General features: G+C 38.0%; 1 long non-coding RNA gene across 1 annotated transcript; it reads left to right on the top strand.

The window, feature by feature from the left end:
- Window positions 1-6,208: 6,208 nt before the first annotated feature.
- On the top strand, window positions 6,209-10,108 carry LOC145423128 (uncharacterized). Its single transcript, XR_013904225.1, has 2 exons — window positions 6,209-6,801; window positions 9,915-10,108. It is a non-coding gene; the product is annotated as an uncharacterized LOC145423128 (long non-coding RNA).
- The last annotated feature ends 4,204 nt before the right edge of the window (window positions 10,109-14,312 follow it).

Raw genomic sequence — 14,312 nt, 5'->3', positions numbered from 1 at the left:
GAAATAAAAGATGGCGGAAAGTGATACCGTAATGTTATCGTTCTAAGCTGATACGGACCTTAAAATGTTGTTGTCTTGGACAAGATATGTCTGTAAGTATGAGTGTCGATAAAATAATTATTCTTTTGTTTTGTGTAAAAATGGTACGATAATTTGTACATTTGAAAGTTTTATCTTGTTAGCTTGCAGTAAGAGGGTAACAAGCTAGTTTACAATGTTAGTTAGCTAATACAGTATTTTGTACTTTCAGTTTTACGATGGTCAAAGAGAAGGCAATGGTCAGAGGCCATTCTTCAATAAATCAGCGCAAAAAGGAAAATAAGTCTGGTTATTGGAGCATCGTTATCTCGCTGTCTAGCTGGTGAAACTAAGAGACTCAGGGCGAGGACAGCATACTGTTTGTGTTATTAATCTCTGAATGTGGGTAGTTGTACTGCAAGATATATATATATATATATATATATATATATATATATATATATATATATATATATTAGAGAGAGAGAGAGAGATGTGTGTGTAAATAATTGTGTGTTATACAACTTAAATGTCACATTCCACACCGCATTAATAGTGCTGTTGAAACTGTGTTTCCTTTTAAATGTATGTCTTTTAGAAAGAAGTGTGAAGGACCCAAGGATCGAACGAGCAGTTGGAGTGGGAAAGAAGATTGTTGCTGCTTTTGGCCATAGCTGGAAGCGCCAGCGAGCTCTGCAGGCTGCCCAAAAGGAACTGGGCCTACCAGAACATAAACTCATAACTGAATGTTGCACTCGTTGGGGTTCAAAGCAGAGAATGATCCAACGGCTGCTGGAACAAGAAAAAGCTATAACACAGGTTTTAGCTGCTGATAAAACCACAAGGCACCTCATGTTGACATGGCAAGACATTGAAGTGCTTGACTCGGTCAGCACTGCACTGAATCCACTCCTAGAGTTTACAGATGCTTTCTCTGCTGAAGAGTATGTAACCATTTCATGTGTTAAGCCTGTTCTTCAGATGTTTAACAATGACATGTTAAAAGTAAAAGAAGGTGACACTGAGCTGACCAAAGACATCAAAACAGCAATACTTGACTACATGAACAAAAGCTACACAGACAGTGTCACAGAGAGGCTTGTTAACATGGCTTCTTTCCTTGATCCACGGTTTCATACAGAATATTTCAGTGAGAGAGAAAGCAAAGCCATCAAAGTTCAAGTCATGAGTGAACTAGAGCATCTTGTCCCACACCAGGGTATCACAGGTTTTTCAGAAACACTTCATACATCTACTGGTGACCAAACAAATCAGGGAGCTGTTAAAAAGCAAAAGAAGAGTCTTGGGAGTTTTTTGAAGGGACCAGTTAGTGGCAAGATGGAGGTAACTGCAGAGAGGTTATCATCTGAACTGAGATGTTATGTGAATAGTCCACCAGCAGACAGTGAGTGTGATCCTCTTTCGTGGTGGAAAGTTCACACAGTAAACTTTCCCCACATCAGCAGATTAGCTAGGAAATACCTCTGCATTCCAGCAACTAGCTCTGCATCTGAAAGGTTGTTCAGCACAGGTGGAAATGTTGTAACTTGTCAAAGGTCCTCCCTTAAGCCCGCATCTGTGAACATGTTAGTGTTTCTGACAAAGAATCTTAAAACTTGAAATGTAGAAAAACTTCCAGGAGCAGTAGCATAATTTATCTGTTTTTTGTTTGTTTTGTTTTTACTCAAGAGTTTGTGCAATATTATTGTTTGACTTATTGATTTTGCACACTGCACTTTTGTTACAAAGCACCTCTTAAGTTTTGTGGATATACATGATTATGGATAACCATGTATATAACAGGATAACCACTGTTGAATTTTGTGTGGCTGTAATGCACGTTAAAATAAACAGCTGCTTGTTTAAACAAAAACAAATTGATGGGGTTTTTTTCCACTAAAAAAGTTGTAGAGTTGTATTTTGTTTTGCGTCAATTATATCGTCAGTTATATCGTTATCGCAAATTTTCAAATCTATATCGTGATAAATATTTTTTGCCATATCGCCCTGCCCTAGTTACTACAGCTGTGTACCGGGGCCTGCGCTTTGTCGGTGGGATTGCTTGCGAGGCGAGCGGGTCTATCCCACGCTTTGCCGTGAGACTGGGCAGACATCTCCGAAATCATCGAAGCACTTTTGCAAAGAGGCTGTATCTTGACAAACCGACCAGACACATGAAGATTAAACCACTACATTCTCGGCTAAAAAAAATATTAAAACGGTATTTGGTGACACACAAACAGGGTTTTTCAAAGTTCAGTTCTGTTAGCTTCCACATGCCGGTTGTTGTGTGCTAGAAACAATGGCCACCAGGCCAAAGCAATGGTTTTGACTCGATCAGCATTAACCCCGCCCCCTGAGTTTGATGGGTGAGGCTGACAGATAAAATTATTTCATGATGAGAGCCAGGCGCCAGGACTGCCAAAATGACATAAATAAATATATCATTAAATAATTAATTAAATGTGTCAATAATTAATTAAATGTGTCAATAATTAATTAAAAGTGTCAATAATTAATTAAATGTGTCAATAATTAATTAAATGTGTCAATAATTAATTAAAAGTGTCAATAATTAATTAAAATGTGAAATACATAAATAATTAATTAAATGTGTCAATAATTAATTAATTACATGTGTCATAACTATTTATTTAATTAATTAATTCCAATTTTAATTAATTATTGCCACATTTAATTAATTATTTAATGGTGTATTTAATTAATTCATTATGGCAGTCCTGGCACTCCATAGCTGTCGGCTCGTCTGCGTTCAATGGTGTTTCGTTCCTGGCTCTGCGGCTCTCTGCCCGCACCCCTTTTGTATGCTCTCAGGTTTGTCATTTAGTTCACCCAGTTTAGGTTTCTTCAGTTGTTTTGTCATGCCTCACTGCCTGTTTTTGCCACTCCACCACTTGTAATTAAACGTCACTCGAATCATCAGTCACTGCTGCATTTTGGGTCCTCCTTTTCCTCCAACACCACACGGCTCACCCCGCCAGCCGTGACCGTATATTTGTTTTCTTACTCTATATTTATTCTTATATTTATTGTTTGTTTACTTGCACTGCAGGTGCACCAAGGGCTCTCGCGCTCACTTTTCGCGTATAGAATTTCGAAAAAAACAAACAAACATTGGTGCAAATTACAAGTCTGTATCATAATGTCTGGTGTTTTCGTGTTTGTTGGTTTGGTTTTATGTTGTTTTATTTGCGAGTTGGTTATTAGATGCTGCTCCAGCCAGCCAGAGAATCCCCCGCCGCCCCGGCCTCTCCTCCTTGTGCCACAAGCAGCAGGCGCACCTTACAAACGGTGGGCGCCCTTACTCCCAGCAAATGGGCGGCAGAAAACTGATCGGTGCCTATGCCATTCCCAGTATACGCTGGCTGATGTCGGGGCAGCATAAGTACGAGCAATTTTTATTTATTTTTTGACGATGCCCATGATGCACTTTGTGCTACATTTTTTTTTTTTTGTATGAAAAGTGCTTAATAAATAAAGATTGATTGATTGATTGATGCCGCCCCGGGCAACCGCCCATGTCGCCCGTATCAAAAACCGCTACTGCTGGCAAACAAAAGCTATTTTCACATCTTGTTTAAGACTATATAACCAATTTTTAAATAGATCTACTGTAGTGTAAAGTTTCAGAGCTCTAAAGCGCAGCTGTGACCTTTGACACAAACAGTACTACTAGCAGCGCACTTAGCCATAATGTATGAGTTTTTGAAATATGTCAGTATTACGTCCCTCTGCAGCCCCTAATCTCCTCAATCTTCATAAAAACTTGTGAAATTTCCCCTTGTGGGACTAATAAAGGTATATCAAATCTTCTCACTAACACTCTGGTATTCATCTCCTTTCCATCTGCCTGTATTAGCATTGTTAGCTAGAACATTCCTAACTCTTGAGACTGACTGTTTCTGTTTATAGGCCTCACAATTTGCTATTAAATGGCCAGACTTGAAACAGAAAAAACACTTTTGTTTTGTCTTGGGATGGGACACAAGTACCTCACTCTTTGGGTACTGTGCAGCTGGCACATCGCTAACCTTCACTGAGGCGTCGCGTCGGTCATGCTTAATGACACTGGTTTTACAGATGAGGGCAAACTCATCAGCCAGTGTTGCAGCCTGCTCTAATGAGGAAACCTTCTGTTCGCTAAGGTATACTGCGATGCGCTCGTAGACGCAGTTCTTAAATTCCTCTATCAGCATTAATTCACAAATCGACGCCAGGTCAGTAGCTTTGCTGGGTACACACCTCCGATCAAAAAGTAGGATAACACATGCGACTGGTCCTGCAAGAGTAAAACCTATGACAACCAACTACTGAAACCCAAGGCCACACATCTTGACCACACATTTTCGGTATGCACAGCAAGTGTCATGCCCTAGCCCAGTCTCTCTCTCACACACACACACACACACACACACACACACACACACACACACACACACACACACACAGAGAGAGAGAGAGAGAGAAAGATGCATATCACAAAATTGCAGAAAACAAACCCCTCTTCTTGTTAGGGCTCATTTATCTTTCTGCCGTGAGACTTTACAGACATTCCAGGAGATTTAAACTGTTGTTTTGTCTACACTGTAGGTATGTTGTAACCACAGTCCCATCTGAAAAACTTTAGTCCTGGAATGGATCAGTGAGAGAATACTAATCGCTGCCTCAAACTGGAGACAGATGTCCACAAATTCCTGGCGGGAGAATGCCCAAAACTATCAGAACAGACTGAAGGAAATGAGGAAGAAGTAGAAAAAAAATTTCCTCCAATAAAACCACATATAAATTAGCACAAAGTAATTAACATAATGAGCGAATGAATGGTACATAAACATGAACAACCACCCCAGAGACCTAAGTTTGGTTCTTGCACAACTTATTAATTAAAAACTGTTACATTTATGTGAATGCCAAAACCTCAACAAGTCTCTAAAAGATAAGGTATTAATACTTAATTCATCTTTTATAAAGTATTACTCCTCCTTTGCATGTCATTTATAAATGTGTCTATAAATGTAAATGGTTACAAACTGGAATACCAGCCAAAAATTTAGACACACCTTCTCATTTAAAGGTTTTTCTTTATTTTCATGACTATTTATACTGTAGAGTCTCACTGAAGGCATCAACAAATATAGAAATTATGTGGTAAAGACCAAAGTGGGGAAAACTCAAAACATGTTTTATGGATTCTTCCAAATAGCCACCCTTTGATTTGATTACTGCTTTGCACACTCTTGTCATTCTGTCGATGAGCTTCAGTTTTGAATAAATCCCCAACAGTGTCATCAGCAAAGCACCCCCAAACCATCACACCTGCTCCTCGGTGCTTCACAGTGGGAACCATGCATGTAGAGACCATCCATTCACCTTTTCTGCATCGCACAAAGATACGTTTGTTTAACCCAAACAAATCTTTTCTGACTTAGTAATGGTTTCTTAGCAGCTATTGTTTTCCTCACCTGCCTAAAACATTTGCACAGTATTGTATATGAACTCCAAATATTGGTCAGGAGTAAACATTTCTAACTTGATTTAATCAATTTTCTGTTTTGGGGGTGGATTTGGTTGTTAATATTAAATATTTGTTGTTAATATTAAAATGACCATAAAATAGTTTCAATGTCAGTTTTGAGATTTTTTTCCTAGTTAGAGCAAAGTAGCGCATAACCCTATAGTTGTTCAGAAAATATTTATGTCCTGCTTAAAAACTCTAAAAGCCATACTAAGAGGCATATTGTATTTTTGTTTTATAAAACATGCTATTACTAGGTGCAGAGGGATGTCATTGAGTAGGCCGGTGCATTTGATGAGTGACCTCACCTGACTCTTGTGTTGCAGTAAGCTGATTGCAAAAAGTCTTTGGCTGTGTGCTGGCTTGTTGCTTCCTATTTTGTCTTTTTTTTTATCTATACAAACATAAACGCAGGGCTTGGTTTTGAGAATAACAGTGTTCTCTAAACAAAATAGTCACTACCGTCTTTTGGAAGCACTAAAGCAGCTGTATATTTGTGAGGAGTTAATCACAATTTAATCACAAAGTTCACACCCCTCGAGAACAGCGGAAGGCTTTTTACTTTCTTTTTTTCTCTTTCTTTCCTCACCCCGCCTAAAAAGGCAGGGCTTATGGTTTTTTACTTATATAGCTTCACATTTCAAGTTCAACTCTGTTGAACAAACTGTCTGCCAGAAATGAGGGACTTCCTAAAAAACTTTCCCTTTAGGGAATTCAGTGTCTTTATCACCATCGTCGGCAGTTTTACTTATAATGTTTTACTTGACAGAGATGTGGTCTGCACGTGCATAGATGTCGATACAGACTGCCGGATATACCTTCTTCTGCCGGGGTTTATAATTTTTTTCTTAATACTTTGGACAGACAAGACATTACAGAGAACCTGCAACTACTATATATTTGTATGTTCAGAAAAGCTAGCTTTTTTCCGAGCTTGGTGTCTAAAAAAGCTAGCTTCTTTGCAATGTCAACGACCTGATGCGGAGCATCAACCACTTGATGAGCAGCAAGATCAACAAACGAATACAAACTGCAGGGGAGCATTATGTGGTGTTTTCTGGAGTCGCATTATCAAGGCACTTTGTGTTGGTGCGCTGTGGGCTATTTCTGTGCTCATCGATGGAGACTGGTATGTTTGCTGTCAGAATGATCATTCTGAAAAGCAATCACAGTTAGCCTGCAAAGATAAAACCAACATAACAGCTGAAGAAAATGTGGTCATCAATACCCTGAAAAACAAATCAAGAGTGAGTTTTTTTCTTACTTTTTTCATATCTTATAACGCTGTTCTGTCACAGCAAACATTGTTGAAGTCCCAGCATCATCTCATTATAATAGATCAAGCTACAAAAGAAATATATAATTAATTAAAATAGTCAACTGTTGCAACATTAAAAAGATATAAAAATCAGTGAATAATCAATAGTAATCCAATAATACCATGTATTTGATTCTAAAAAAGTGTCATAAATACTTTTACTTTATTATGTGTGTTAAGCCAAATTTTAACACAACCTATGCACTGTTTTATCTACCTAAGTAAATTATAACTATTACTTGGGGGGAAGGCTAAATACGTTACTTCCACTTTGCAAAATAAATATCCAGTGCAAAATCATTTTTAAATTTTTGTGGACCACATTTTGCAGAAGACTTTCAATAGGACATACTGTATGGCTGCAAAGGAGCCTGAACATCCCCGTCATCTCTGCTTACCGTTATGTAAAACTCACTAACACCACTGCAAGAAAGTCTAACAAGGGTATTTAAGTCACACTGACATGCAAACTCACATCATTGTAATGCCCATGATGTTGGTTGAGTTTCTCTTTGGAACTATCTGGTCTTTAAGTGATGACATGATAAAACCTGCTTCCAAAAACGTTAGCATTCATCCTCCAGCTTCACTGTGCAGTGTTGTCAACTCCTCAGTAAGGAAAATCGCTATTGGCTGTCCAAAAAATCATGTCATTGCCTAATTTGCATAATTGGTCCTGCCTATGTAATTGTAACAGATGCTGTAGGAGAGAGAAATACATAGTGGAAGAGACATAAAGTGAGTAAAAAACACCCTAAAAGCATTTAGAATATATTTATTCTAAATTCAATTTACAAATTGAATTTCAATTTACAAATTCTTTTTCTATTGTCTTATTATTGTTTTCAATAATTCCAACCCTCCTTCTTTATCCGGACTTGGGACCGGGAAAGTGACCCGAAATAGGCACACTGGCGAAGTTACTTTTTTGGTGTGTGTATGTCTGCAAGGACATCTGATTTCTAAGTTTGCAGTGGTTGGAATGATGTATTTTAGTACATTTTTAGTACATTTTTCTTAGTGCATTGATTCTTAAATCAATGCACTAAGAAAAATGTACAGTTACTGCTGCTCCCACCCTGCGTTGCAGCGGCTTCGCTCATGCGCAATTCATTTGCAGTTGTACGCGTAGGGGTGAATATCTCCTGCTCTGACATCAGCTGGGGGCGACTGCTGCGTAAGGACTACCTGCCGCCTGTGAGCTTTTCCACATGGGCGAGGTGTCCACAGCAGCACCCGCTGCTTGTTAAAAGTAAGATTGATACGTGCGCTCATGTGAAAAAGTTGTCATAAGTCTCCAATAACAACAGAAAAAGTCGCCAGATTTGCTAGTCGCTGTTTAGAAAAAAGTCGCTAAGGGGGTCTGAAAACTCGCTAAATATAGCGACAAAGTCGCTAAGTTGGCAACATTGGTCGTGTCCAAATTCATGGGCTGCATCCTCCTGAGGACCCGGCCTTCGCGGTCTACGTGGGCCGGGTCCTCAGAAGATCGGGTAGGCCGGAAGTAAACGGCCGTGAAATTGGACGGTCTAGCCTTCTGATTAGCGTCACCGCTGTCTCGGTGGAGTTTAATAAACTCAGCCGTCTGATCCTTGCTATCTAAAATATAACAGGACACTGGCGTAAATTCTCAACTGTCTCATACTGCTGTTTAATCAGTTTTCTGTTTGACGTTTAGTCAGCTGTGTAAAAATCAAGGAGGAACCCACCCGGGGGATTAATAAAGTTTTATTTTATCTAATCTAATCTAATAACTTTAATCTCAGCAAAACCGATTTACTCACGAACAAACAAAACACTGAAAAAAGCCCAACAATAACATTTTTAGGTTGTCTAAGTGACTTATATATTACGTTTAACCCGAGCAGCGAAACTCCGCGGTGATCTGAAAATGATGTGCCGGGAGTTGTGCCGTTCTCGGCCGCATCAGTAACCCTCGAGCTCCCGGCTAGCTATCGAGCTGGTGGGTAGCAGACGTCTCCGAAAACGTCGAAGCACTTTTGCAAATATGCGATATCTTGATAAACCGAGCAGATATTTGATGTTTACACAACTACTTTCTCGCCTGAAAATATGTTAAAAGTTTATTTTGTGACTCAGAAAGATTAGTATGAGTAATTTTAAAACTTAGTAGCGGCCGCCATTGTTGGAAACTGGAGTTTGGCTGGGCCGCGCTATGAATTCTGGGATATGGTGGGCCACGAAGGACACACCCGACCCATCCTTCAAATTCGGGGAAAAGGAGGACGCATTTGTCGGCTGCATTCGGAGGAGTCGACGAATTTGGACAGCCTTAGGCGCGTCGCTGTGACGTAATCGGTCTACAAATGCGGCCTCAGGAGGATGCAGCCCATGAATTTGGACACGACCATTGTCAATGTGCTAATGTGTTTATAGCTGTGCAGAAGCCACCATGTAACACCAAAGTGATTCAAAATAAAACAGCAGGTTAAAACATGATTAATATAAGACCATTAACAAAAAATTAACTGAATATGCTAACAGGTCAATAGCACTAATTACACAAGATTAAAAGTGAATATCAAATCAAACTTGCTAAAAACATAGATAAAATAGGAATTAAGTATAAAATACAGGCATCAACTAACCAGGAAAGAAAGATTAAATAAGTGAGTTTTTAATCGTGATTTAAATAATTGGATGTAGTCAGACGCGCAAATAGCTATGGGAAGGTTAAGCTAGCAAACTGACTTCCTGCTGGCTTCTAACTCCGTTAAATTTCATAAATTCTGTTTTCATGGATGCCTGGATGTTAAGCTTAATTGTTACACCTGGTAGAGCAGCCACACTGATCATTTTATTAAAGATGAAAGAATTTAATCAGTTCGTAAACCTCAGTGTTTGTTTGACTTGGGACCTGAAGCAGAGTTTGGATCCAGAAATAGCTAATGATGTCAGACTTAAAGACTGGATTTTTACACATGTCCCAGCCAGTGATTATGGAAAGTCAAAATGTTTGCTGGATTCTTATTTTAATCGATCAGCCTGTAATCAGCAGATTTTTTTATGTTTCTTTTTCAGTGTATAGGCTTCTCTGTGCTCTTCGGTATCATTTTTCTGGCAGCCCTGATGTCACTAATTGACCGGAGATGCTATTGCAGCAGAAGACAAGTCTATGACAGCGTGATCCTGGAAGAAGGGGAAGATGTACTGAAAGACACTTTGAGAAAAGCAGCGAAAGATGAGTTACTTAAAATGATCTCTGAAAAAATAAATGGAAATGAGAACGAAGGAGGAAATGGAAATGGAGGAGGAAACGTAGGTGGAAATGAGAACGGAGGAGGAAATGGAAATGGAGGAGGAAACGTAGGTGGAAATGAGAACGGAGGAGGAAATGGAAATGGAGGAGGAAACGTAGGTGGAAATGAGAACGGAGGAGGAAATGGAAATGGAGGAGGAAACGTAGGTGGAAATGAGAACGGAGGAGGAAATGGAAATGGAGGAGGAAATGGTGAAGAGGGTGGAAATGAGCATAAATGGATAGAATGTTTTGATGTTGCTGCACAAATGATTAAAAACTCAAGCATACCAAAACTTTCCAAAGAACAAAGACAGGGGAAAAAAATGGTAGTATGGATCCACAGTGAGATCTGAAACAGCAGCAGAAGTGACTGACTGTCAACATCTTTTACAGCACCGTACTGAAATTGCCTTGAACGGCAATTTAAAGTCATTTAAAAATCATAAAACTCCACAAACTAATTCCACATGATTATTATTGTATTTTATATTTAAGTCTTTTTCTTATAAATGACTGTCCAACATTCAACTTATAGTTACATTAAAGTTGTTAAATGTGTAAGAGATTATTTAGTGACTTTATATTTGTTTTCTTTTGTATGGGATGGATTTGGACAAATATAATATATAACAGGTTCTCCTGTTCCTGCATGGTGCTGCCCTTAATGTTTGCAGGTAACTGCAATTTTGTGGCATTGATGTAAAAAGCCAGTTTGAGTCTAAGGCTAGGTCCACATGTACACGGGTATTTTTGAAAACAGAGATTTTCCGTTTTCTTTTTTTCTTTTTTTTAATCCTGTCTAAATGCTGCCAGGAACATGCCAAAGCAACAGGTGGTGATATATTCCTAACCGTGTAGAAATGTAATGTCGGTTGATGCATGCACTCTATATTCATATATTTCTTTAACACACATATATACAATTGTCACAAGAGCAGTAAGCCAGATGCACAAAGTAGAACACCTTTTACTGTTATACAAGAAAATCATTAGTACATCATTAATGTCAAAGTTTTTTACAGTGAATATGGTCGTGTTCTTGTGAGAAGTCATTATTCTAGACCTTTTTTCTGAACAAACATGTTGACTCGTGACCTCCAATAAAAGAAATAAAAGCTTGGGAGTCCCTGTAGCAGCTTCAGTAACTAAGTCCAATAAATTATCTACATTTGTGATTTTTCTGCTTTGGAATTTTAGGATCTGTGCTGTGAAAAAAGCTTTAATATTTAAATCTGATCACTTTTTAATACTTGCTGTTGGACTCTTTCACCTTTATGAGGTAATCACCAACATTTGTATGCTGCCTGCTCCATTCATGTCTCTGTATTTTTTGTGACTATTTTTTTTTTGTTTGTGCCACTATCTAGTCATTTACATGTCTTGCTTGATTGATGTAATTTCTTTGTCATTTATTTCTCTTTGATTTTTTTTCCCCTTAAATTGCGATTTTGTGTTTCTGTCTTCACTTTTCTTTGTTGTTGATGTGTTTGCCTTTCTGTTTTCTTCATTTCTGTGTGGTCACTTTGTAGATAGGGCACTGAAAATAAAAAAAAAAATCAAATAATAAGTAAGTGGGGATCAGTGTGAAATTCATCTAGTCTTAAGGTCTCTTTTAATTTAAAAAGAATATTAAACAATTAATATGAAACCTTTTTTATTATCTCAAGAACTTTAGTTGACCTGCTTATTTTAAAATAAGTGTATTCAGACGCATGAAATCAGATGATTGTTTCTCAAAATAATATTTATCTGTGTTTAAATAACAATAAATAACAGATTGTCAGATCAATTGAAATGACAAGTCAAAGAAATTGTTGAGCTCTTCTTTTAGTATGTGGCTGTTGTCAGGGGTTTGGGGTCCCTGGCCTTTGCAGCTGGTGAATAATCATTTGGATGTTATTAAAAAGAGTACCTTAAACTGCAGCATTCAGGCTTCTATTTTTCTCTTGTTTTTCTCTTGCTTCACTCTGGCGTCTCCTGCTGGATTAAGGCTCAAAGTGTAGGTGTATTTTCCTCACCAACCAGGAAACTTTGCTTCTTTTTATTTATTTCAAGGGCGTAGATTTGGTTTTGGCATTGGTGGGGACGGATGATTCAACCACCGAACTCTGCCCTGTTTCTTTTTTTTTTCCGTTTTGTTTTTGCTTCTTAATAAAAAGAGGAGAAATATACTTGCCTACATATGCTATTCTACGTGCTTTTAAACCATTTAAAATCACAATTCATAGTTATATGTGAATTATATAATGTTAAATTACTATTAAACAAATGACTAAGTATTTTAGGGTTTAGTTTACTTCAGCCATATTTCATATAAATCAGGTATCATACAAAAATAAAAATGGCTTCAAATACAGTCATGACAATAAAAGAATATGACTTTGGGGACTTAACATCATTACTTCAGTTATAGCACACCAACATCTGTTATATTTTGGCAGAGGTGTGGACTCGAGTCACATGACTTGGACTCGAGTCAGACTCGAGTCATTAATTTTATGACTTTAGACTTGACTTGAAAAAATGTTCTAAGACTTGTGACTTGACTTGGACTTTTACACCAATGACCTGGGACTTGATTTGGACTTGAACCGGTTTACTTGAAAAGACTTGATATTTCACCCCAAATATAAAATTTAACATGCATATTATATAGAGATTGAAAATGTGACGTCATTCAGGGGTAAACCGCAAAGGATTCTGGGAACTCGTGGCAAGCGGTACTAGCGCACGCAGGCTTTCAATTAAAATCAGTTATACAGCGATAAAAAAAGAAACACAAAAATGTCAAGAAGCTGTTGTATTATTAACTGCAATAGCCGGTCGCATGACAGTCACGGGAAGCCGACGGGTAAAGAGATCGGTTGTTATCGGATTACGTCGTTGAAGAGAAATTGTTCGAGCCATGTTTCCGAAGTAACAAAGAGGCGACGGATGGCCTGGATTGCAGCCATTCAAAGACCAAATATAACGTCCCAGAACACTCCAGCTCACAGGTTAGTCTGCTCCAAGCATTTACACAAAGGTCAGTGTTTTTTAGTAGTTAATACGTCATTTTCATAACATAATTGGTGATATAGGTTACAAGCAAGTCTGGTGCTGAACAGAAATTGTCGCTATGCTCCTTTGTTTATTGTGCATAAATAGTGAATTGTCCTGACACAATATTGTGTTTCACTTCTGTTATTACCATGGTACATTGACAAAAACATATACTTTTATTTACAGAATAAAACAGTTGTTTTGTATCACTAATTGCCCAGTACGATTACAGCATACAATATTATTGTCACTGCTACATTTCTGTAATGCGAACCAGAAATTATTTCCACTGCTAATTAATTACCATTGAGCTCAAAGGTCCTATTAATAAACGGTTAACGAATGTGTATTTATGACGACGATTTGTGAGACTGGTAAACTTATGATACGTACGATGGTCTTTACTTTCTACACGGTGCATTTCAAGGTCCTGTACCCATCCGTCGGTAAACTGTACCTGGGCTTGTTGCAGTGACCGGAAGTTACTAAACTTCATGAGTGTATGCACTCACTCCAAGAACCGTATGATTATAAATATGCATATAAATATGCTAAGATGAGATAGCTGACTTCATCTAACTAGCAAATGTTTTCCAGGCTACGTTGGTGATGCAGTTTTTTTTTAATATGTATGATATTTTTGTCATGCGATTTTAAAGCCGGTCCTACAACCGCATCCAAGAATAACATGCAGCTTATCTCAGAACTGTCGGTGAAAATTATTCTTGGAGCTAGGTTTAATTGAGCTGCATTTTAAAGAGGTGCAATTTCACAATTTGTGTATATTTTCTAAGTTCACTATTTTGTCATGTGTTGAGAAAAACACAGATTTAAAAATTACATGGTCTAATATTTACATTTAGCATATAACTGCAACATGCTTTTTTCTTTTTTTTTTAAAGACTCGAAAGGACTTGAAATTCAAAATTTCAGACTTGTGACTTTACTTGGACTTTTACACCAGTGACTTGAGACTCGACTCTGACTTGCCTGACATTACTTGAGACTTGACTTGAGACTTGAGGATAAAGACTTGAGACTTACTTGAGACTTGCAAAACAATGACTTGGTCCCACCTCTGTATTTTGGCACTAAGGGAACACTGAATGACCTGGTGGTTTTTGTCCATTAAGCTA

This window comes from Astatotilapia calliptera, chromosome 20 (genome assembly GCF_964374335.1).
Source record: "Astatotilapia calliptera chromosome 20, fAstCal68.1, whole genome shotgun sequence".
NCBI classification, from domain to species: Eukaryota; Metazoa; Chordata; class Actinopteri; order Cichliformes; family Cichlidae; genus Astatotilapia; species Astatotilapia calliptera.
This window is presented reverse-complemented; position numbering and strand designations above follow the sequence as displayed.